Here is a 23,851-nt window from a genome sequence, read left to right on the forward strand (position 1 = left end):
CTACTACAAATACAGAAGTTTGAGGGGCCAAGATGGTGGACTAGAAACAGCAGCATTGGGTGGCTCCCACAAAAATAATAATAATAATAATAATAATAAGTGTGTGACACCTTCACTGGCAACCAAGGTATCCAGGTTCTCTCAACAGAACTGACTAGGAGGCTGGTGTGACCTTGGAAAGGGGGAAGAACAGTGTGGCACTGCAGCCACGTGGGGCAGGGGAGCACCATCCCCCCAGCCAAAGGAGGCTGTGAGTGAGTGTGTTACCTAGCCAGGGAAACCATGCTTTTTCCACAAAACTGTGCAACCTATGGATTGGAAGATCCCACTTGTGAACCCATGCAACCGGGGCCTAGTGTCCCAACCCCAGAACACACAGATTCTCAACAGCTGGAATCTGCTTAAACCCACTGAACCTCCTCCGGGAGGAGGGGCAACCAGCAACACAGCTGAGGCTGCCTGCTGTCTAAGCCATTTGAGCTCCTTGGAGGAGGGGCAGCAGCCAGCACTAAGACTTGCAACTGTCTAACACACAAAGCTCCCTGGGTGGGGGAAGGGTGACATCCATCTCTATAGCTCCAGGCTGCTCTTTTCCCCTACTGGAGCCAAGGAGACTGGACAGCTTGCTCCCAAGACTTGTATCCACAGCCTAACACACCAGTTGTGGCAGTCAGCGGCCAGAGTGCCTCTTCAGGCCTGACCCAGACCCATCCTTCCTCACTGGGTGGGGGGCTTCCCTGCAGAACTCAATAACTCCAGCCAGAGGCTCAGGGAAATAAGCTGAATCTCCCTGGGCCTAGCCCCTAGGGAAAGGGGTGCCCACAGTCTCTGCGATCCTTTCCTCCCAGTAGTTCTGAGGAATCCGGGAAGCCTAGACGAGTGGGTGTCCCCCCAGAGAAGCACAGCCCCTCTACCAAGACACAAAGTGCTTTGTTAATCGGTCATGCTCCCCGTGCCACCAAACTGGATGAAACCCTCCAACAGGAGTTGTCAGATACCTTATACAGAAGCGGTCCTACTGGCATTAAGTTAGTGCCCCTCGAGGTCAGAGGTCCCAGAAAAAGGAGCAGACACCCATCTTTGCTCTTCTCCAACCTCCTTGAGTGACATCTCCAGGCACCGGAGTGAATCAGATAAATAGAGCCTGAAGTGAACCCCCAGCAAACTGCAGCAGCCCTACGGAAGGACCTGACCACTGAAAGAAAAGCAAACGAGCAAAAAACAACAGCATCAATAACAACAAAAAGCCCCCACAAAAACCCCATCTGAGGGTCAGCAGCCTCAAAGACTGAAACTAGACACACTCACGAAGATGAGAATCAGTGAAGAAATGCTGAAGACACAAAAAGCCAGAGTTCCTCTTCTCCAAATGATTACAAAGTCTCTCCATCAGAGGCACAGAACTAGACAGGGGATCAGATGCACGAATTGACAGAAGTAGGCTTCAGAAGATGGGTAATAAAAAACTACACTGAGCCAAAGGAGCATGTTCTAACCCAATGCAAAGAACCTAAGCACCTTGATAAAAGGTTAGAGGAATTGCTAACTAGAATAACTAGTCTACAGAGGAACATAAACAAACTAATGAAGCTGAAAAACACAGTATGAGAACTTCGTAAAGCGTATGTAAGTATCAGTAGCCAAACCAACCAAGAAAAAGAAAGGATATCAGAGTTTGAGGACCACCTTGCTGAAATAAGACATGCAGACAAAACTAGAGAAAAAAGAATGGAAAGGAATGAACAAAGCCTCCAAGAAATATGGGACTTCATAAAAAAAGCAAACCTACAATTGATTGGAGTACCAGAAGGAGACAGAGAGAATGAAAATAAGCTGGAAAACACACTTCAGGATATTATCCAGAAGTTTCCCACCCTAGCAAGACAGGCCAACATGCAAATTCAGGAAATACAGAGAATACCATTAAGATACTCCATGCGAAGATCAACCACAAGATACATAATCATCAGATTTGCCAAGGTCAAAATGAAGGAAAAACTGTTAAGGGCAGCCAGAGAGAAAGGCCAGGTCACCTACAAAGGGATGCCCTTCAGACTAACAGTGGATCTCTCAGCAGAAATCCTACAAGCCGGAGGAGATTGGGGGCCAATATTCAACATTCTTAAAGAAAAGAAATTGCAGCCCAGAATTTCATATCCAGCCAAACTAAGCTTCATAAGCGAAGGAGAAATAAAATCCTTTCCAGACAAGCAAATGTTGAGGGGCTTCGTTACCACCAGGCCTGCCCAACAAGAACTCCTGAAAGACGCACTAAATATGGAAAGGAAAAGCTGGTACCAGCCACTGCAAAAACACAACAAAATATAAAGACCAATAACACTATGAGAAAACTGCACCAACTAGTGTGCAAAATAACCAAATAGCATCATGAAGACAGGATCAAATTCACACATAACAATACTAACCTTAAATGTAAATGGGCTAAATCCCCCAATTAAAAGACAAAGACTGGCAAATTGGATAAAGAGTCAAGACCCATTGGTGCGCTGTATTCAGGAGACCCATCTCATGTGCAAAGACACACATAGGCTCAAAATAAAGGGATGGCAAAAAATGTACCAAGCAAATGGAAAGCAAAAAAATAAAAAGCAGGGGTTACAACCTAGCCTCTGACAAAACAGACTTTAAACCAACAAAGATCAATAAAGACAAAGAAGGGCATTACATAATGGTAAAGGGAACAATTCAACAAGAAGAGCTAACTATTATAAATAGATATGCAGCCAATACAGGAGCACCCAGATTCATAAAACAAGTTCTTAGAGACCTACAAAGAGACTTAGACTCCCACACAATAATAGTGGGAGACTTTAACACCCCACTGTCAGTATTAGATCAACAAGGCAGAAAATTAACAAGAATATTCAGGACTTGAACTCAGCTCTGGATCAAGTAGACTTAGTAGACATCTACAGAACTCTCTACCCCAAATCAACCCCTAATATAGATTGTTCCCAGTGCCACGTGGCACTTATTCTAAAATCGACCACACAATTGTAAGTAAAACACTCCTCAGCAAATGCAAAAGAACTGAAATCATAAGAAACAATCTCTCAGACCACAGTGCAGTCAAGTTAGAACTCAGGATTAAGAAACTCACTCAAAACCACATGATTACATGGAAATTGAACAAACTGCTCCTGAATGACTCCTGGGTAAATAATGAAATTAAGGCAGAAATCAGGAAGTTCTCTGAAACCAATGAGAACAAAGAAACAATGTACTAGAATCTCTGGGACACAGTGAAAACAGTGTTAAGAGGGAAATTATAGCACTAAATGCCCACATCAGGAAGCTAGAAAGATCTCAAATCAACACCCTCACATCACATTTAAAAGAGCTACAGAGACAAGAGAAAACTAATCCAAAAACTAGCAGAAGACAAGAAATACCTAAGATCAGAGAAGAATTGAAGGAGGTAGAGACAGGAAAAACTTTCTAAAATCAATGAATTCAGGAGCTCGTTTTCTGAAAAAAATAACAAAATAGACAGACTGCTAGCTTGACTAATAAAAACGAAGTGAGAGAAGAATCAAACAAACACAATAAAAAAAAATGATGTAGGGGATATCACCACTGACCCCACAGAAATACAAACTACCATCAGAGAATACTATAAAAACCTCTATGCAAATAAACTAGAAAATCCAGAAGAAATGGGTAAATTCCTGGACACATACACCCTCCCAAGACTAAACCAGGAAGAAGCTGAATCCCTGAATAGAAAATAACAAGTTCTGAAATTGAGGCAGTATTTAATACCCTACCAACAAAAACGAGCCCAGGACCAGATGGATTCACAGCTGAATTCTACCAGAAATGCAAATAGGAGCTGGTACTATTCCTTCTGAAACTATTCCAAACAATTGAAAAGGAGGAACTACTCCTTAACTCATTTCATGAAGTCAACATCATCCTGATACCAAAACTAGGAAGAGACACAACAAAAAAAGAAAACTTCAGGCCAATATCCCAGATTAACATGATCCAAAAATCCTCAATAAAATACTGGCAAACCAAATCCAGTAGCACATCAAAAAATTTATCCAACATGATCAAGTCAGCTTAATCCCTGGGATGCAAGGCTGGCTCAACATACACAAATCAACAAACATAATCCATCACATAAACAGAACCAAGGACGAAAACCACATGAGTATCTCAGTAGTTGCAGAAAAGGCCTTTGATAAAATTCAACATCCCTACATGTTAAAAACTCTCAACAAACTAGGTATTGATGGAACATACCTCAAAAACAAGAGCTATTTATGACAATCCCACAGCCAGTATCATATTGAATGGGCAAAGACTGGAATCATTCCCTTTGAAAATCAGTACAAGACAAAGATGACCTCTTTCACCACTCCTATTCAACCTAGTATTAGAAGTTCTGGCCAGGGCAATCAGGCAAGAGAAAGAAATAAAGGGTATTCAAATAGGAAGAGAGAAAAACAAGTTGTCTCTGTTTGCAGATGACATAATCTTATACTTACAAAACCCGTCATCTCAGCCCAAAAACTCCTTAAACTGATAAGCAACTTCAGCAGTCTCAGCATACAAAACCAATGTGCAAAAATCACAAGCATTCCTTTACACCAATAATATACATGCAGAGAGCCAAATCATGAATGAACTCCCATTCACAATTGCTACAAAGAGAATAAAATACTTAGGAATACAGCTAACAAGGGATGTGAAGGACCTCTTCAAGGAGAACTACAAACCAGTGCTCAAGGAAATAAAAGAGGACATAAACAAATGGAAAAACATTCCATCCTCATGGATAGGAGGGATAAATATCATTAAAATGGCCATACTGCCCAAAGTAATTTTTAGATTCAGTGCTATTCCCATCAAACTACTGTTGACATTCTTCACAGAATTAGAAAAAAAAAACTAGTTTAAAATTTGTAGGGAATCAAATAAGACCCTGTATATCTAAGACAATCCTAAGCAAAAAGAACAAACCTGGAGGCACCATGCTACCCGACTTTAAACTATACTACAAAGCTACAGTAACCAAAACAGCATAATACTGGTACCAAAACAGACATATAGACCAATGGAGCAGAATGGAGACCTCAGAAATAACACCACACATCTACAACCATCTGATGTTCGACAAACCTGACAAAAATAAGCAATGGGGAAAGGATCTCCTATTCAGTAAGTGGTGCTGGGAAAACTGGCTAGGCATATGCAGAAAACTGAAACTGGACCCCTTACTTATGCCTTATACAAAAATTAACTCAAGATGAATTAAAGATTTAAATGTAAAACCCCAAGCCATAAAAACCCTAGAAGAAAACCTAGGCAATATCATTCAGGACATAGGCATGGGCAAAGACTTCATGACAAAAATGTCAAAAGCAATTGCAACAAAAGCCAAAATTGATAAATTGGATCAAATTAAACTAAGGAGCTTCTGCACAGCAAAAGAAACTACCATCAGAGTGAACAGGCAAATGACAGAATAGGAGAAAATTTTTTCCATCTACCCATCTGACAAAGGTCTAATATCCAGAATTTACAAGGAATGTAAACAAATTTACAAGAAAAAAGCAACCCAATCAAAAAGTGGGCAAAGGATATGAACAGACACTTCTCAAAAGAAGACATTTATGTGGCCAACAAATATGAAAAAAAACTCAGCATTACTGGTCATCAGAGAAATCAAAACCACAGTGAGATCCCATGTCATGCCCATCAAGAATGGTGATTATTAAAAAGTCAGGAAACAATAGATGCTGGTGAGGCTGTGGAGAAATAGGAATGCTTTTACACTGTTGGTGGGAATGTAAATTAGTTCAACCACTGGGGAAGACAGTATGGCAATTCCTCAAGGATCTAGAACCAGAAATACAATTTGAACCAGCAATCCCATTACTGGGAATATACCCAAAGGAATATAAATCATTCTACTATAAAGACACATGCACATATATGTTTATTGCAGCACTATTTACAATAGCAAAGACATGGAACCAACCCAAATGCCCATCAATGATAGACTGGATAAACAAAATGTGGTACATATACACCTTGGAATACTATGCACCCATAAAAAATAGTAAGATCATGCCTTTGCTGGGACATGGATGACGCTGGAAGCCATCATCCTCAGCAAACTACCATAGGAACAGAAAACCAAACATTGCATGTTCTCTCTCATGAGTGGGAGTTGAACCGTGAGAACATGTGGACACAGAGAGAGAAACAACACACACCAGGGCCTGCTGGGGAGTCGGGGGTGAGGAGAGGGAACTTAGAGAATGGGTCAATAGGTGCAGCAAACCACCATGACACACATATACCTATGTAACAAATTTGCACATTCTGAATATGTATCCCACTTTTTAATAGAAGAAATAAAGAAAAATAATAAGAAATAAATAAAATAAAAAATCAAAATCAAAATACAAAAATTTGCTGGGTGTGGTGGTGCATGCCTATAATCCCAGCTACTCAGGAGGTTGAGGTGTAAGAATTGCCCAGGAAGTAGAAGTTGCAGTGAGCTGAGATCTCCCCAATACACTCCAACTTGCATAATGGACTGAGACTCTGTCTGAAAAATAAATAAATATATAAAAATAAAAAATTTTTAAAAAGAATAAAAGAGCACAGGAAATGGTATTTGGGCAATAATGACCAAATAAGGGTCAGTTTTTCTTTTTTTTTTCTTTTTTTTTTTTTTTGAGACGGAATTTGCTCTTGTTGCTCAGGCTGGAGTTCAATGGCACGATCTCAGCTCACCGCAACCTCCGCCTCCCAGGTTCAAGTGATTCTCCCGCCTCTGTCTCCCAACTAGCTGGGATTACAGGCATGCGCCGTCACACTTGGCTAATTTTGTATTTGTAGTAGATACAGGGTTTCTCCATGTTGGTCAGGCTGGTCTCGAACTCCCAACATCAGGTGATCTGCCTGCCTCAGCCTCCCAAAGTGCTGGGATTACAAGAGTGAACCACTTCGCCCAGCCAAGGGGCAGTTTTTAAAAGTCAGTTGGTTGGCCAGTCCATTAGCTGGCTGGTTAAATAATACTACCAGAATCTCAGCACACTCAGATGCTCATGCCATGAATAACATCCAGAAATTGAGGCTGAGATTACAGCTTTACATCACCTGTCTCATTCTCATGGCAGAGCACATGCTTACTGGGTGACATGAAAGGCATAGTCATTTTCTATATGTAAATTCTTATTTTCTTGTCAAGCTATAGTAGAATTTGCATGTCTTAAATGGGCATATAACATGAATCCATTGTGTCAACAGAGTTCATTCTTGACAGCATAGCTTTAGCATTCACTGGTTCCTAGAAATCAGGAAAAGGTCCATGTATTCATGAACAATTAAGGACAATAACAACAAAGAAAATATAGATAAATATTTCGTATGAATTTCTTTTCTTTTCTTTTCTTTTTTTTTTTCTGAGACAGAGTCTCACTCTATTGCCAAGGCTGAAGTGCAGTGGCACAATCTTGGCTCACTGCAGCCTATGTCTCCCAGGTTCAAGCAATTCTCCTGCCTCAGCCTCCTGAATAGCTGGGACTTATAGGCATGTGCCATCATGCCTGACTAATTTTTCTATTTTTAGTAGAACAGGGTTTCATCATGTTGGATAGGCTGGTCTCAAACTCCTGATCTCAGGTGATCTGCCCACCTTGGCCTCCAAAAGTGCTAAGATTACAGGCATGAGCTACCAAGCCCAGCCATGAATTTTCTTTTTTTGTTTGTTTTGAGACAGGTTCTCACTTTGTCACCCAGGCTGGAGTGCAGTGGTGTGATCACAGCTCACTGCAGCCTCAACTTTCTTGGGCTAAAGTGATCCTCCCACCTCAGCCTCCCAAGTAGGTGGGACAACAGGCATGTACCACCATGCCTGGCTAATGTTTAGTATTTTTTGTAGAGATGAGGTTTTGCCAGTTGTCTATGTTAATCTTAAACTCCTGGACTCAAGCGTTCCATCCACCTTGGTCCCCCGAAATGCTGGGATTAAAGGTGTGAGCCACCACGCCCAGCCATAAATTTCTCATAGTTCTTTTAGTTTTAGTTTGTTTTTCCTCTTGTCTTTTCCTCTTCTCTTCCCACCAAATGGAGAAGAAGATAGGGAGTAACCCATCAGAAAAAGACTGGGCTGAATTAACATGGTTCTGGTATAAAGGATTAGATTGAAGGACACCAAGATGTATAAATACAAATTCTCCTCATAATTTCACCTGGAAAGAGTCAGTGTGTAGTGGCACTTCAGTTACAAGGAAAACATGAATCCTCTCACTTTCCCTTCTGAAACCTTCCACTTCCCTTCCCTCTTCTTTATAATTCTTCCTATTGCATATTATCATCTTGCCCTCTTGCTGTCCAAAATCCTTCATGTTTACCAGAACAAAACAAAAACAAACAACATTTATCTTTCCAAATCCCTACCTTATCTCCTTTCAATAGAATTTTTATCTGATGAATAATTCACATTTAGTTCAGCCAAGAAAAATACTACAATGCCACTTGGGTAGAATTTGTAGTTTAAAATAATTTGCTACTCATAATAGCAGATAGTCTTTGCTTATAGAGGAGCCTGCCTCAGTTCTAGGTTTATTCCTTGCAACCCCAACACATCCTATGCTGTTTTCATGCACACTAACACACACACATTGTGGTAAAATCAGAACTGAATAATGACAGCCATTCTTTCAGGAGAATAAAATAACTGGCTCAAAAACCACAAGTCACAAATACGACAGTAAGGAGAGCCTTTTAGACTTTATTTCTGGCAAACCACTTGAGCCAGAGCCCAGAAAAAAACGCCATTACATTTTTTAGTCTAGTATTCCCTGCTAAAATTATTTCAAATAATAAATGTAAAGGAAGCCACCAAATTGATTTCTTCATCCAGTTTGGGGATTTTGACCAACTTCTATATGACTGTACAATCAATCATGACTCCCATTATGGATGTCCAACCTCACTATTATCATAGCTAAGTGATTCAGTTAATTCATTCTCAAATCAATATTTTAGTTATAAACCATCACCTCAGGCTCTTACAATTTTATCCTATTTCTCTCCATTGTCATCAAGGTTTTCTGGTAAATTTCATAATTCCCCAGAGCTTGAACTTGCCTCAACAGTGGCTCCATTTTTAATTGTTAACATTTATTAGAGAGATGGACTTCATTATTGAAAATTCAAACAGACAGACAGTGAAAGTTATTAGTTAAAGTGATTTGCAAGATGTTAAACATATCAACATGTAGTAGACATTTAATAAACATTTGACGAATGAATAAATGAACTAATGAATAAATGAATGAGAAAATATTTCTAGACTTTAATATAAAGAAATGATACTTTGAGGAGGATTACACCTTTTTCTTACCTGAGCATAACCATCCACTTTGACAGTGCCCCTCTGGCTTTCCTTTGTAATTGTAAATATATTCCAGTTTGAATTATGCATGAGATATTTATTTCTCTCCATTTGTTCAAGCACCACACCTGGGTCAGGCAGAACTTACTTTCTGCAAACCGCATGCTCAGGCCTTGTCAAAATTGCGCATCAGTTCTGTGCATACACAGAAAAGAGAAGATCCTGTGGCACTGAGCTTGGAATCAAGCTTCATTCTTGTACCTGACACCCCACAACTCAGGACCTCTGCTGAGATCCAAATCTTTCCTTCCTGGAATCTTTGACCAGGCATATTGATCTTTTCTTCCCAGACCTATAGGTCTAGACTCTGGTTTCTCCACACCTCTCCTCTGGGTTTCTGATCCCTGTTGCCTGACTTCCCCGTTGCCTGCCTTAGCTGCTGAGACCCATTGTGAACGTTGACTGCTCCATGATCAACTAACTTCTATGAGCCAGAAATCTTGACCTAGTCCAAATTTCAAAACCAACCTCCTCATCCTATTATGCGCTTTTACTATGTCCAGTGTCACCTGGTATTTTAGCTGTTCATGAAAGGAAAACCAGGGCAGATGCACTGCCTTTATGAGTTAGTGCCTGAAGTGGCCTTTCTCTTGTCTACAATACAGTTGCATCTCTTTCAACCCCATTCCCACCCCCACTACAATTTCTCAGTAGTGAATTTTGCTTTCTCAGTAGTGAGCTTTGCTTTCTCAGTAGTGAGCTTTGCTTTCCCTGAGCTTTGCTTTCTCAGTTTTCTCAGTTTAATGAACCACTTATTCAGGTCTTTCCAGTTCCCGCCAGCCTCCTTTATTTCCTAATTATAAATTTGTCCTCCTTTTTGGCCAGTGATTCCTTGAACTGGTACAGCAGTGAAAACAAACAAGTAAAAATAAGCAAGCAAACAAAAACAAGAAAAAGGCAAAAAAATGCTTTTTTTCTTGGATTGAAACATCTCATACTTATAACCTGCATGGATAATACCGACTAGGCATAATTCAACAGAGATCTCCAGTGTAAAAAAATCCTTTTGCTGCAAAAGAGGGGAAGTGTGATTGTCTTCAATTCCTCATGTTCTGAGAGCATGTACTGCACTTTAGTGCACATTAGAAAATTTCCCTGTTCAGGTGGATGATTCCCAAAAAAATACTCGCTCTGAGTGTTTGATGCATCGCAAGTTGACCCAATTCAATTCTATCAAACAGAGCCCAAGCTACCCTGCCTCACACTAAGCTAAGTACTTCCTAATTACAGTTGAACTTTCATGTAATATCTAGAAATCCAGAATCCAGTGGAATAATGTTCTAAAGTATAAGAGAAGTTATAAAATATGTGTGTGTTCATGTAAGGCAGGCCTCTTGAGTTTTCCATTTTCCTCCCCCTTAAATTCTGATTACTTATTGCTCCTTGTGGCAGACTATTTTTGGAAAAGGCACAACAGTTGCTTCATGTTTAATACTGAACAGGAAAAGTGAGATGTTGACCTCCAATTTTTATTTTTCTGTGTACATGTCATTACATATTTGTCTAAACCCCTAGGATATACAACTCCAAGGGAACCCTAAAGTAAACTCTGGGCTTTGGGTGATAATCATGTGTCAGTATAGGCTCATGGATTGCAACAAGGGTACCACTCTGGTCAGAGGTGTTGATAATAGGGGAGGCCAGGTGAGGGGGACAGGAGGGATATATGGGAAATCTCTGTTTTTTTATCTCAATTTTGCTATGAACTAAAACTGTTCCTAAAAAAATAAAGTTTTAAAAAAATGTTTTAAATTATTCTCATTCAGACCATCTAATTCTTAATAAAAGACAAGCATGGCTGGAAAATGGTATGGAATATGCAGACACACAGGGAGAAAGCGTGCATGCTGCAAGTTTCCATGTGTCTACTTGAGAATTTCCAGATGCAAACGAAAAGAGAGAGATTGCAGACTAATCAGATGAACTCGCTTTATTTTACATTTTTACAGTTGCTATGTATTCTTCCCCCCAAAGTAAGAAACCCTCATCAGTGAGAAGCGGGAGGTTGGAAGAGGAGTGATATAAAAATCCTAGATAACTGACATCAAATATTCCAGTGTATAGTGTTTCAAACTGTTGCAAGCATTTTTCTCTTTTCAGACAGAGCAGACTGAAGACTGATTTCCATCCAAATTTTGAAAAATAAAGCTGATCCTCCAACCGGGTGAGAGAAGAGAGAAAATTCTTGTTTTATAAATGAGAAGGCATGTGACAAATGGAACAGTTCTAACCAGAGACTTTTTTTTTTGGCACTATTTTATATTTGGTATTACAATATGGAAGTGTCTTGTCCTTCACATGCAATTAGTGCCGTGGGAAAGTTGCTCTGCAATTTCTACTCACATTCCAGTCTTTGAAGGGACTTAAGACAAATGTGACCCATGTGACTCATTTTACACTGCTGAGAGAAATCGACTGTTCAAAATCCATCCTTCGATTTTTGAGAGCCATGATTATAAAAAGTCAGACGAAAACAAATATTTGAGAAAGCCTTCCCTAGCAAATGTATCAATAATTGACAGAAGAAAAAACTCTAAAATCAAACGTCATAATTAAGTGAATAAAGTACACATTTTAAGCATAATTCATAACTGAATTACAAAAGTAATTGTCATCATATTTTTATTGCTTAATCAATTTCCATACTCAAGTACACTAATTCCCACCTTCTTTTTGGTGTGACTTTTTTTTCCTTCGGGGCAACTTAGTCTTGATGTTTTTTCAAATGTATTCTATTTATCTAATTTATGTGAGCTCACGAAAACATTATTTGGTCTTTCTGCTCCAACAGATATGAAAGAGAAGGAAAGACCAAACAGAGGATCCTTAATGGGAAAACAGAAATCAAAGCAAATAACCAAGGGAAAAAAATAAGATATTAATGCTTATGATAATTTAAAAAGTAAATAAAATAAGGAAACTAGCAAAAACTCCTCAGCAGAAATTATTCCCAAATTGCTCAATATCAAGGGCTTACACACATTATCGAAATTCATTTAGTCAAAGGGTACATGTAAGCCTTTGGGGTGATGGAAGTGTTTTGTATCTTGATGGTGATGGTGATCTTACAGGCATATTAAACTGTCAATATTCATCAAACTGTACACTGGATGCAATCTATTACACATAAATTACACCTCAATAAACTTGATTACAATAAGAAAGCAAAACACTTGTTTATGATCCCTAGATAAAAGTTAAGTGCAGTGAAAATAAATGAACTATAAGTGATAGCAAATATTCACATTTCACAAAAGTCATTGCTTTAAATGTACACTTACACTCCAATATTTCTCAGTGAGGTTTCAAAAATCGTGATATGTAATAAATGCGAGGTATCACAGGCACCATTTTCATTTGCAATCACAAGGAAAAGCAGATATAATAGTTTTTGACTTTTTGTTATTTCATTTATGTATCAGTCTGTTTTCACACTGCTGATAAAGACATATCTGAGACTGGGAAGAAAAAGAGGTTTAATTGGACTAACAGTTCCACATGGCTGGGGAGGCCTCAGAATCACGGCAGGAGGTGAAAGGCACTTCTTACATGGTGGCAGCAAGAGAAAAATGAGGAAGAAACAAAAGCAGAAACCCCTGATAAACCCATCAGATCTCGTGAGACGTATTCACTGTCACAAGAATAGCACAGGAAAGACCGGTCCCCGTGATTCAATTACCTCCTGCTAGGTCCCTCCTACAACACTTGGGAATTCTAGAAAACACAATTCAAGTTGAGATTTCGGTGGGGACACAGCCAAACCATGTCAATCTACAACTTAGAGTTCCATCCTCTCAGTGCTGGAAAAGTTGGAATGTTTCATATTTTATGGTAGAATAAAGTCTACAGATTGGAAGATAAGACACTGAAGTGCATTAACCATCAAAAACTGTGAAGAAGGCCAGGCGCCATGGCTCACGCCTGTAATCCCAGCACTTTGGGAGGCCAAGGTGGGTGGATCACGAGGTCAGGAGATCGAGACCATCCTGGCTAACACGGTGAAACTCCGTCTCTACTAAAAATACAAAACATTAACTGGGCGTGGTCGCACACACCTGTAGTCCCAGCTACTCGGGAGGCTGAGGCAGGAGAATCGCTTGAACCCAGGAGGCAGAGGCTGCAGTGAGCTGAGATCATGCCGCTGCACTCCAGCCTGGGCAACAGAGCAATACTCCATCTCAAAAAACAAACAAACAAACAAAAAACTGCGAAGGGTCTGAGAGTTCACCCTTCTCGCAAACTAACCAGTTAGCCAGACAAAAGTTTCATGAATGCTGGTAGAAGACACAAGACTCCCGGGTCACAGAAAAATAACAGTTTAGTGCTCATGACAATAGCAGTAGCCAAAGTATTCGCATTTTTTTGTACCAGTTAACCAGGCCTCCATTTTTGCAAGGTGATGCAAAGAGAACCAGATGGTACCTTCAGTGATTGTGCTGTAGAAGAGGAATCTTGAATTCAGGGAACCCGAATCCTTTATAATGGGCAGTGAGCATGCCTGGCCTTTGCTCCAGAAACACTGTCTCTATGTTCCAAGACTGTTCACAACACAAATATCCCTGAAAAGATAGTTCAGAATGAAGGGCAGTTAGTTGCTCACTCACAAGAGACGCAGAAATACAAAAAGTCTGTGGAGAATTGACCTCCAACAATAACAATTTAATCATTAGGAAAGTACTTCAGGGTACCTTGAATTCTTCAAAGAAAATGTTGGCTAATTTATTAGAAACCTCTGCTTTTCCAGGTCCAAGTTTTACACTAATACGTGTATATAAAAGTGCATACATTTTCTCAATTTGAGTCAAAATACCAAAAACTACACAACAACATTTGTATTAATTAACAGAAAACAGACATGGCAAGGAATAGCACACTACATGCATGTGCTGGACCTCCTTGTAAATCACCTCATGTAATCAATGACAATCCAACTGTTACCATCTATTTCAAATGATGAGTTCTTGTCCATGAAATTTATTTCTTATTTATCGAGGTAACAGGAGTAGAAATTAATCAATCTTCAAATCAGCTGCTCATAATCACAAAGTACATTTTATTAATGTGCTAGAAGAACAAATATTGGAAAGTTTTATTTGGCCTCAAACTTGACCCTACTTAGAAATAAGGTGACAGTATACTGCATTTCAAAAAATATACATTCCTCATCAGCTCAACAGCCCAAGCCAAAATATACATCATCCTAGATTCCACTCTCCTTGTCACTCTTCTCACATGCGGTCAGTTGCCCACTTCTGCCATCTTTGTTTAATAAATAGTTATTATATCTGCTTCCAAGCAAGGCTGTGCCTTTTATTTGTATCAACTGCACCTCCCATTATGCTGATGCATAGTCAGCACACAATAAAGGTTTGTGAAACGAACAAATAAAGGTTTGTGACGTTTATCGACGTCAGAAAACAATGCACGTGGGAATGTAAATTGGTACATCCATTATGGAAATCCATATGGAGATTCTTCCAAAAAATTTGGAAAGAACTACCATATGATCCACCAGTCTCGCCTCTGAGCATACCACATATATCCAATGGAAATGAAATCCATGTGTCAAAGAGGTATCTGCATTCCCATGTTCATTGCAGCATTATTCATAATAGCCAAGAGATGGAATCAGCCTAAATGTCCAACAATGGAGGGATGGATAAAGGAAATGTGATATATATGCACAATGGAATACTATTCAGCCTTAAGGAAGAAACCCTGTCATTTGTGACGTGGCTGAACATGGAGGACATTATGTTAAGTGAAATAAGCCAAGCATAGAAAGACAAATATCACATGTGGAATCTAAAGAAGTTGAACTCACAGAAGCAGAAAGTAGAATGGTGGTTACAAGGGACTGGTGGGGAGAAAGGTGGAGTTGGAGAGATGTTTGTCAAAGTATACAAAATTTCAACTGGACAGGAGTAGGAAGTCCAACAGATCTATTGTGCAATATGGTGACTACAGTTAATAACATTGGACAGTATTGTATTCTGGAAAATTTCTAAAAGAGTAGATTTTAAGCGTCCTCACCACAAAAATCATAAATATGCATATGATAATTAGCTACATTTAGCCATTCCAAATGTATGCATATTTTAAAATATTCCATTGTACACAATAAATGTATATAATTTTTGTTTAATTTTTTCAAATAAGCTTTCTAAACAGAAAACATAATTAAAAATGAAAAGGAAATTTTAAAACCACAGTGCACAAAGAGAGATATGGAAAAAATTGATTTTCTTGGCAAACATGGATTTTATCTTTCTAACAATTATAGATATTTTCACACAATCGATAATACAAGCATACGTTTTGTGTACTGGTAAACACAAACCCCATTCAAAATGGTGACATTTTTTCCTCCATCTCCTGTTAGCAATCTGGTTGCACTTACCTGTTAAACATTAGTTTCCTAGAGAAGAAGATACTATCATTTCAAACTGCAGCAAACAAAATATTCTACAGGACATATAAATCCTGTATAAAACCTGAACTTTGAGCTATGAAATTCTGGTGGCTTTCTCAACCCAGTCAGTATGACACTGTGAAATCTAAGACTATACCAGAAATGCTCATTCATTTTAAGGTATGTGTGTTTATTTAAGGCTATTTTGCTTTTAACCAAGTGGTTATCCTCAAAATATACAGCTTCTATTGGGGAGGATAAAAGGAGAAAAATCAAAGTTTAATCTCCAGTTCTCATGGGAAAAATCTGAAGAGCAGTTGTCCTCCTTTAAAAAAAAGTTAATAAAAAATATTTTCATGAAAAGATAAGATCCTGGCATGTTAAGACAATTTAACCATTTTAATCTGATGCAATCATTTTCTCTAAAATAGGTACTGTGTTTGCCATCCAATGGGCAGTGGTTTGGGAGAGCGTTTCTGAAAGATCCTTTGGTTAGTAGCCAGGACAGAATTTACCTCAGGAACAACAATATCCACACACAGTGACCATTCCCACTATTCTTTTGACTACACAGCTTACACTAAGGTAACAAAAACACCAGCTATGTTTTCAGGATGCAGTCAAGACCCCATCCAAAAAGAAAATAAAACTTACATTTTAAATTAACTTAAACGGTATGCATTAGAAGAGAGTGATTTTGCAATTGCTGGATCAATCAATCAGTCACTTGACTGTGACTTGAGAGGAGGTTTCTAGAAGAAATTCAAAGTTTGGATGAATGCCTGAGGGTAGTCTCTTCTTACCTTAATCCACATGTTTCTAACCCGTAATTATCTTAAAGTTATCGCACACACACACACACCACACACACACACACCACACCCTTTCTTGACTTCACTGAAACCCACTGTCCCCTAAGGATACTGCTTCTCCTCTCAAGCAGGGGCTGGGAGACGTTTTCCATCAAACTCGAAATATCCCAGTATCAGAACCAAGGCAGTGTCCTCCTGACTACCCAATGCCACTTGCAGACAAAAAAACTGCACTCTCTTTTGTAAGCCGCTCCTTTGAGTAGTTGACAATAAGAGCCTCTTCTCTCTCCAGTCCTCACTTAATCATTTGGTCACTCCTTAAAGAATTTAGCACCCAACTCGTCGTCTTCTTTTCACCCAACCTTACCATCATGCTAAGCAGATTTAACATCACTTGGATGTACCATCAACACCTTGACCAGCAGTTCCTTACCCTGATACCCACTGATAGTTGTCATCATTCACCCCAAGCACCAACTTCCACAGTCACACCATGAATTTGGTCAACACTGGAAACTGCACTTCAGATAATTCTGCAATAACATGAATACCTTCACAAACACCACCACCACCACCTTCAGCTTCCCTTTCCAATGGCCTTGTTTTCGTCCCCTCATACAACATTTCTACCTATCAAGAACTGCAATCCAGTGACACTTCTACTTTCTCTACATTCATCAGCCTCCTCAGCTCTCTACACCTCTCTGTCAGTACTATGTCACCTCCCTCCCCCGTGTCCACCTCCAACTCCTGGCTTAGTATTTTATCTGGCCTATTCCTATTCATCCTTACTCATACCGCTTTCTTAGAAAGGGGCTATCCATACTTGTAAGCTAGATGAAGTTCTTCTGTTAAGCCATCTTGTAAGTTCTTTGTGCTTTTCTTAGCTATTCTTCAAACACAACAATGAATCATATTGCAATTAATGTCATTGTGGATTTGAACATGGAAGGTCTCTTTTATCCTAGATTGTAAATTGGTTAAGAGCAGAGATCATGACTGTTTTACTCTCAATTATATATGTTGACTAACACCATGCCTGGCACATAGAAGGCACTCCAGAAATATATGTGGAGTCACACACACACACACACACACACACATACTTATGCATACACACTCATACACTTACCCACAAAGATTTCTTCCAGTTAATGGGTATCTGTATTATGCAAGCAATGTGAAATCAAAAAGAACATTTTGGGGTTTTTGCTGCCTAACACCAAAACTAATTGCAGCCACTCTTAAAAAAAAATGCAATAACTTTACAAACAGCCACATCCTGATTCTTACGGTAGAAAGCTCTCCATTCTCTGCTGAATATTCATCTGTTGGGAGGGACACTCACCAAGAAGCTCAGCACTTTCTGTAAAGAGAAGCAGCAAGAGAGGAAAGAAAGTCAAAGGCAGGCTCCTGCAATGCAAAGGTGCCAGGAACAAGGGTGCAATCCCAAGCTGTGTAACACAGGATGGAGGAGGGAGATCTCACTTTTATTGTAAACAGCAGAATTCTTTAAAGGGAGCTCCATTAGCAATCAGATCTCAAAGATGGTGGAAACATAAACACCTCCTTTCTCGTTAAGGCTAGGGGGCTCCAGCATAATTTCTCTGGACCAGGAAGATGGAGGAGTCTTACTTCTCTTCCCGTCCAACTGCATCCCGCACTCAATCCTAGATTGCACAAGGAAGTCAACACTACCTCCCCCAACACGCTCCAAATACCTCTCTTCACAGCGTTGTCAATAGATTCTCTTCATCCAATCTCGGAAGCAGTCTGGAAAAAGAAGCAGAAGAGAGAAGAAAAGGGAAAAGTTCAAAAGTACTTTAAACTCTGCCAAAAAAATCAATTAATACCAATATACACAGAGAAATGAATGACAGAAGTCACCGCAGCAATGTATTTCCTCATAACTCCTTCAACTGGCCAGGGCCAAACCAAGGTGTGCAAATAATCTGGGCAACTGTACGCTTTGGCACACCTCTGCTATGTATGCATACCTTCAACATTTCTTTAGAGAAGAAGCTGGAAATTGCACAGGGCAGGACCAGGAAAGAACTGGCAGCAATGTTCAACTGCATGGCCAGTGCCCTGAGCTTTAGCCCCAGAGTTGTATGTCCTACTCCAAAGCCCTACAAGTCATAGGACCCATTCACCCCAGAGCCAGTGTATCCTATGTCTTTTTTTTTTTTTTTTTTTTTTGAGACAGAGTCTCGCTCTGTCGCCCAGGCTGGAGTGCAGTGGCCAGATCTCAGCTCACTGCAAGCTCCGCCTCCCAGGTTTACAGTGTATCCTGTTTCTTTGAGATCTCAGTCCCATCCCTCTAGTGGTATCAAAGTACCCTCCATGTACATATAGTGCTCTCTTTGAAAGGAGCCATGATAGACTTTAATCCAAATTTACAAATAGAAAAACTGGAGTCCAAAGAACTATACAATTAGCATAAATACTGGGACTACACACTGCCACATAATAAAACAGACAGCACCAGAATATATAATTAAGTATAACACCTATACACTAGTATAGGTCAAACAGCTGAATGATTTAAAGGAGTTTTGTTTTGTTCTGTTTTGTTTTGTTTTAATCAACTAGGTACTTCTTAATGCAGTCACTTGGGCATGATACAAACAAAATCTTTCAAACTACAACACATCTTAGAAACAACAAATACTACTGCTGTTCACGTAGCAAGGAAAGTTACAAGTAAATCTCCCAATAGCTCAGGTGTAAAGAATTGTTCTAACAATATCCATTTGTATTAAATCAAATCACCAGACTAAGGCGTCTATTTTGTACCGTTTACTCAGAGCAACAGACAAAAAGACAGGACTTTGGGTTTATTTATATAAACATTCTTCCACAGGTAGTCCGAGGAGGAAGGAGTACAATGTAATTTGACGGTGGATGAATCTGCACAAAAAGGAGACTAAAAAAGAAAGGTTTTTGTGACCCAACACTCATGGGTTTACTTTTTAAAGTTGTGAGGAAAAGAAATGGCAAAGCTTTCTATTTCTGTAAGTTTTTGTTCTAAAGAATTGAATGAAAAATAACAATACCTAATCATCTCCAAATTACTTCAACTAAAAACACCACTAAAGACCTTATAATTTTTTTTTAAAGAATTCATTTTTCTTCCTTGGCCCTGAAAAAGATGGTTTAAAAATAGCTTGATTTGCATCTTATTCTTTTACTGCCTTTCTACAAATACATTTTGAAATGCTTACTTACGGGAAAGCTGTTGCCTGCTTAGCTTTCATCATGTATGAGATCGCACTACTTCGCTCACCTGGAACTGTGGTGTTCTCTGTTCCCAGCAACGTGAAAGACCATCCAATAAGGAGCACCCTTGCTAAATGGTATGTTTAAAGTATGTATAGCTACACGTATTTTCAAATGCATAACTGATTTCTCAAGAGAGAAGGGAACTCATGCCAAAAGCAAGGAAAAGATTGAAAGGCAGGCCTGGAAACAGAGCTGGCCCAGTAGCAGCTCCAAATATGGCAAAATGCTAGTGTTATTCAAGACACCGATACAACATCCCTGATGATGAAACAGGAGAAGTTCCCTTGCCCCCTCGCAGGGTGTGCAACAGCAGGAGGGGCTCGCTTCTTCCCTGCCCCACTGCTCAAACCTCTAGAGGAGCAGGCAGACGGCTGGGTTGTGGGATTCTAACCCAACAGCCGTGTCTAGGGGTGAACGATTGCAGCGGAAGCCCCAGTGGGCGTGTGTTACAGGGTGCTCTTTTAGTTTTGCCATCTGTAGGCGACTTGTGTTAGTCAGCTCAATTAGACCCCTGGCTTATCTCAAGGACAGAGGACTTTCTGTATCCTAAGGTCCTTGCCTTGTTGTACCGCAAGAATCAGATCACACGTGAGCCTGGAGAATGAGAGCAAGGTTTTATTGAGTGGAAGTAGCTCTCAGCAGGCAGGGGAGGCAGAAGGGAGATGGAGTGGGAAGGTGTATTTCCTGGGGTCAGGCCACTTAGCGGCCTGGATCTCCTCCGACTGCCCAGCCGAACTCCACGTCCTTCCACCAGTCGGTGGCCTGCCAGGGTCTGCCGGTGCCTGTGGACGTGCTCTTCTTGACGTCCTCTGGATGTCCAGCCGCTTGTGTGACTGCCCACTAGGGTTTCGGGGTTTTCATAGGCACAGGATGGGGGCGTGGCGGGCCAGGGTGGTCTTGGGAAAAGCAACATTTGGACGCAAAGGCAGGAGTGCCTGCCCTCACCCAGGTCTGTGGGCACAGGCCCCAGGGTGGAGCCCTGGCCAGAGACCTGCCTTTCTCCTCCCAGCACTTCCCTGCCCCCCTCCCTTATCAATAACATCTGCATTTGTGGCTGGGTAACCAGGGTATTCTTCACATAGTTGCAAGCGTCTGGCCAATATATTGATAGGGTTTGGATCTGTGTCCAGGCCCAAATCTCACGTTGAACTGTAATCCCAGTGTTGGGGATAGGACCTGGTGAGAGGTGATCGGATCATGGGGGAGGATTTCTCATGGATGGTTTAGGACCATTCCTTTGGTGCTGTCCGCAAGACAGTGAGTGAATTCTCAAGAGAGTTCCGGTTGTTTAAAAGTGTGTGGCACCTCCGTCACTCTCTCTTTCTTGCTCCTGCTTCAGTCACACGAGGTGCCTGCTCCCATTTCACCTTCCACCATAAGTCAAAGTTCTCTGAGGTCTCCACAGAAGTAGACGAAGTAGACCCAATATGCTTCCTGTACAGCCTGCAGAACCATGAGCCAATTAAACCGCTTTTCTTATAAATTCCGCAGTCTCAGGTATTTCTTTATAGCAATGCAAGAACAGCCTAATTGATACATTATGTCTTCAAGTGGGGGTGAAGACATGCTGAACACTTACTGCTTGAAATATCCATTATATGATAGTCAGGGTGTTGTATGTTGAAAGCATGTATGTATATAGCTTACATTATTAAAAATTATTGCTTTAGAATAGAAAAAGGAAGAGTGATAAAATATTAGGCTGAACCATATGAAATTGCTGATATTTTGTAATTTTTAGGCAACAAAATTCTCAAATGAGAGCTTTGGGTCCAATAAGTTTGCTTTGCCCGAGGCAACTTGCCTCACTACTGTAATTCAGGGTCAAGCCATGTCCGAGACCATCAGACATTTTGCACATCCAAGCATGACCACTCCATGCTATATTATGCTAAGACAGTCTCTATAACTTTCTCTGCTTTAAGTTACATAAGTTCCCTTTCTGTTACCCAACCTTTGTGGGTGCCAGGTCCCTGAAAGGAAGCTATAGGAGCAGGTAAAACTTCTTTCCATATTTCTTTGTGTGGAATTTTTACTTTTCAACTGTATACCAGATGTAAGGAAGTGTTCTTGCTCTAAGGCCATCTGTCATTGCAGAGGTAGGATAGATACACATAATGACAGAGTAGAAAAAAATAAGTACAGTGACCCAGGTTTAAATCCTGTCACCTGCTGTTATTGGTTGTGTTTCACTTCTTGACCTGCAGAATCCTTGTCTATAAAACTGAACTGGGGACCATGCCTAGTCATGTAAGTTCATTGTAAAATTCAAACAAAACGAAGTCTGTTAAGTATTTTGAAATGCCAAGATACAACCATGTCATCAGGGAAATTTACATAGAGAACAGAGTTGGGATAACATAATGCTAGAAAAACCAGAAAGCGATCGGACACAACGGTTCACACCTATAATCCCAGCACTTTGGGAGCCCAAGGCAGATAGATTGCTTGAGTCCAGGAATTCGAGGCCAGCCTGGGCAACAAAGCAAGACCTTATCTTTACAAAAAAAATCATTAAAAAAGAAAAGAGAGAGAGAGAAAAAAAAACTAGAGTGGGCCAAAGTTAAGAGCTCTAGAAGTTCAATTCCAAAAGGAATATTTATTCAGAATACATCAAAGGGTCTACTGGAATTGGAAACATAGTCATCATACTTAAGGATAAGGACAGTCAATTCCTTAGATGCAGGTCTTCTGAGTCAGTGGACTCCACACTCCTGGACTTGCATCCAGATTATCATCGACTTCTGTACTGATGCTTGCAGGAGATGCTCTGTAGACTCCCTGTATCTCTGGACACACAGAAAAAAGGACAGTCAAGTTTTTCATGTTGGACAGTATGAATTTAATTTGTAATCTCTATTTGTCACACATATCCATAATGTTCTTTGTGATAGTCTCATCTGAAGCTTCTGGAAAAATAGGGGAAGATCTTATGGACTGTTAGATTGGAAAGACGTAACTTCCCAAGACTTCCTAAAAGTTGACCCTAAGGGGACTTGTGGTTATGAATAGAATGCCGTTGGTTGCAGGAGAACACAATCCTGTTAGACTAACTAAAGAAGACAAATTAATTGCAAAAAATCCATTTAAAGAGATGAGTGAATTATGGAAACAAAAAGAATTAAAAGAACAAAAATTCCAGAGAGCAGAGTGTTTTGGCAAGGTTAGCTACCTTTCACAGGCTATTTTCTTTCTTGGGATATTTGCTGATTTGAAACACAGATCAGATATGGTTCATGCAGAAGCACTGTAGGAAGGAAAGAGGAGTGAGCAAAGCTTGTGGCATTCATAGAAGCAACCACAACAATTTGGAAACAAAAGTATCCCCACATGCCTTGCCAATTTTCCTATAGCACCCTTGCTAAATTGAGACTGAGTAAAAGGTTAGGAGTTTCTGCAAAGTAAGTTAAAATCTTCAGAAGTCCCATAATAATTGGGAGGAGAAGTTCCACTTGAGGAAAGGAGTCTGCTCAGAACATGGCTGGTCTCCCCAAGATGCTCATCAAATTTGGATGGAGAATACAGCAGGATGCTAAACAGCCTGAACCTTCCACTGTCTTTCAGAGCTCTCAATCAACAGTGTAGAAGAGACAGGCCTGAGAAATAAAAACAGAACTAGAGGTGGAGGGGATCTTACTAAAATGTCAACCCAGTCTTGATCTAGCTCAGCCTCTTGGATTGGGGTGATGACCTCCTCACCTTATCTGCTCCACAGAGAAAACACAGATTCCTGTCTGGTCAAAGTAGCATCATACAGAGCTTTGACTTGTGCTTTTTCCACAATGTCTGGCATACAGTCACAAATTACTAACATAAAAAGAGGCAGGAGATTGTGATAAACTACCAGGTGAAACAAACAAACAATATAAGTAGATGCAAAGAAAGAAAATGATATTTTATTTA

At 40.1% G+C, this 23,851-nt stretch overlaps 1 long non-coding RNA gene across 1 annotated transcript in view; it reads right to left on the bottom strand.

Annotated features, from left to right (window-relative positions):
* LOC112428559 (uncharacterized) overlaps positions 1–20,185 on the bottom strand; it is a 39,711-nt gene extending 19,526 nt beyond the window's left edge. The window contains exon 1 of the long non-coding RNA XR_003020564.2: positions 19,953–20,185. This is a non-coding gene — a long non-coding RNA (uncharacterized lncRNA). The remainder of the gene's footprint in view (positions 1–19,952) is intronic.
* Positions 20,186–23,851: the final 3,666 nt, after the last annotated feature.

This window comes from Macaca nemestrina, chromosome 6, assembly GCF_043159975.1.
Source record: "Macaca nemestrina isolate mMacNem1 chromosome 6, mMacNem.hap1, whole genome shotgun sequence".
Classification (NCBI taxonomy): Eukaryota; Metazoa; Chordata; class Mammalia; order Primates; family Cercopithecidae; genus Macaca; species Macaca nemestrina.